Genomic DNA, 3,252 nt, shown 5'->3' with positions numbered 1-3,252 from the left:
GGCGGCGGAGAGGAACGGCGGCGAGGCGGCGAGGTGGCTGCCGGCCTCCGGGCGGCGCGGCGAGCCGGGCGGCCGCGGCGGAGTTCCCCGGAGCCGGGATCTGCGGCGGCGCGGCGAAGGCCGAAGGACGGCGGCGAGCGGCGCGGGAGGCGCGCCCGGTCGGTGCGGGCGGCGGGAGGAGTCGGGCCGGGAGGGCCCCGCCTGGGCCCCGGCGGGCCGGCGCGCGGGCAGACGCGGGGAAGTGGGCGCGGTGGCGGCACGAATCGCAGAGCGCCACGTGGCGACGGCGGCTGAATCGGACACGTCCGGCCGTCCGGATTTTGTCCGGCGGCTGGAGGAGGAGGGGGACTAGGGTTTCACCCGTGATTTCGGATGGGGGAGATATTTATAGGCATAGAGGGAGCTAGGAGAGTCCAAATGAGGTGCGGTTTTCGGCCACGCGATCGTGATCGAACGCTCTAGGACATGGAGCAGAGTTTAGTGAGTTTTGGACCAAATTGGAGGGGTGTTGGGCTGCAACACACACAAGGCCTTTTCGGTCCCTCGGTTAACCGTTGGAGTATCAAACGAAGTCCAAATGGTACGAAATTTGACAGGCGGTCTACCGGTAGTAAACCAAGGCCGCTTGACAAATCTCGGTCCAATCCGGAAATGTTTAATCCCCACACATGGAAGAAAGATAGAAATGACTACCGGAGGAGAACGGAGCACCGGAATGCAAAACGGACAACGGGAAAAATGCTCGAATGCATGAGATGAACACGTATGCAAAAGAAATGCGCATGATGACATGATATGCAATGCATGACACGCAAGCAATGACAACGCAACAACATCGAATAACTGCACGACACCTGGCACATCGGTCTCGGGGCGTTACAACACTCCACCACTACGAGAGGATCTCGTCCCGAGATCTAGAATGGCACCGGAGGGACAACAGAAGAGAAAGAGAAGAGGTAAAACTAATTGCTTCTTTGACAAACGAGTGAAACCAAAGAACCTTGAAAAGGTTGAACAAATTGAAAGAAAGTAAACAACGAATATGAGTAAAGTTGAAAACACTCCGTTAAGAAAGAGGAATAAGAAAGAACCGATATATTAGGTTGATAACAACAAGGAGGTGAGAAGCTTAATTCACCGGGAGGATAGCTGAAGAACTTGGATCATATATTATCACCCATAATAGCAACAAACCTTAGGGAAAGTTTTAGGTGAAAAATAAACCCAAGACAATTCCAACGAATAGGTTGATGGCTTTAAAATATCCCAATCTTGACAGCATGTGAATCATGAAAACATGAGGTCAAATTATCAAGAAAGACATAATACCACCTCCAATGATACGGTTGAACGAATTGCACTTTAAAATGCAAGATAAAGAACACTTGAGCTCCTTTGAGAAGAATCTCGATGAACACTTCGAGAAAGAATTAAATCCTTGATGAACCATCATGTAGAACCTTCATGAAGAAACTCCGGTAATAAAAGAATGATCCAAAATAATTGACTGGTGGAAAGAATAAGATTGAAGCCTCGCAATGATTTAGATGGAACTCTGTGGTGATAAAATTGCGAGAGCTAGGAACTCCGGGAAAGAAAAGATAAAACATCTCGAACCGAGAATGTGATATGATGAACCACTCCAGAAAGCAGGAATTGAACAAACTCGATGATCAAGAATAAGAATTACATTATGCTTATCCTTCACCAATTAAATTGATGACAATCAATGGATTTGGAACACTACTTATTCTCGTATCAAGGATTAAGAGAGATATATCATAAATTTGAGAACGTCTTCAACGAACCACCGGTAGGATTGGAACAATGCATGAATTGATATGATAACGAATGACGAGAACTCTTGCACGAACCACCGTAAGAATTGAAAATGAACATAGTAGGGGTGAATCACCGGTAAGAATTAACAAATGAACGAAGGTGCTTGAGACAAACTATATGCATGAGAACGAAGAGATCAAGAACTGATTAGAGGATATTTGATTGATGCACCGGCAAGATAGGAGAATGATAACTGACAGCTGAGAATGAATAAACCTGAATAGATGGACTCCGGATAACAAACTGAGAAGACTCTAGAATTACGCCGGATAGGTGAGAAAGAATTCTGACAATCGAAAAAAAATTATGAGAGGATGACAACAATCTCGAATAACGAATCTTGAAGAAAATGGAGCAAGGTTGAAAGAAGAATCTTCTTCGGTCTTCCAAACTGAGAATGACGACGAGAAATACCATCAGGACTTATATAGGCACTCCGGAAGAATCAAAACAAAGAGGTTGAGCCAACGATGAAAAGAAATGAAAGATCTTGGAGAAAGGCATTTGACTGATGAAAAATCATTCTTACGTCAAACTTCGAAAAGAATATGAGAATACCTCCGGGAAAATAGGAAGAGTCAGGTAAGATCCTGGGAAAAGACCTGTGGGTTAGGGCCCACTGAAAAGAAAACACTGTTGAAAAGATTTAAAAGAGAGGTTGCACCGGTTGAATTAAATAGCTTGAATAAGATAGGACCCAGAAATAGCTTGAACGGATGCAAAGTGAAAAAACACAAATCTTCGAAATATCTTCAGCACTCCGGAACAAATGAATAGCAAGAGGTGGATGATTATGAGGTGCAACGGTATGAGAAAAACATTGAAATACGAAAAAGAATATGATCAACACCGAAAGCTTGAATTGGTTCCACCGGAGAAGAAAACGAGTGAAGAGAGACGAACTTGAAGCTCCATTAGAATCTTCATGAGAACCACCAGATAAGAATATTGATAGAAAAGAATGGAGAGACTTCACATCAATAAGATGGATACTCGATTAAGAAATCTGAGTCCTTAAAGAAAACACAAGGGAGGGAGGGCGGGAAAAACAAAGGCAACTTGGAGATGGATGAAACAAACACCATTGAGAAGAATTGATAATTGATCTTGCGGAAGTTGAACTGATCGGATCCACTTGAAGAGAAGCACACCGGTTAAAAGGATTGACATGACCAACTCGATGATCGAGAAGGATTAGTATTCACATAGAAGTATGAGAACACCACTTGGAAAAAGGTATGGAATCAACATTTGACTTCGAAGCAACTCGAATACCACAACTCAAAAACAAAACAAAGGATTGGCTTGCGGAATAAGCCAGAACAAACATATGATAGAGATTTCGTCCGAAGTTTTCGTGGTGGGGCCTACACGGGCTCGATCGTACAACACCATCATGTACAAGGC

Source organism: Triticum dicoccoides, chromosome 5A, assembly GCF_002162155.2.
Source record: "Triticum dicoccoides isolate Atlit2015 ecotype Zavitan chromosome 5A, WEW_v2.0, whole genome shotgun sequence".
Lineage (NCBI taxonomy): Eukaryota > Viridiplantae > Streptophyta > Magnoliopsida > Poales > Poaceae > Triticum > Triticum dicoccoides.
Note: the sequence above shows the minus strand (reverse complement) of the source record.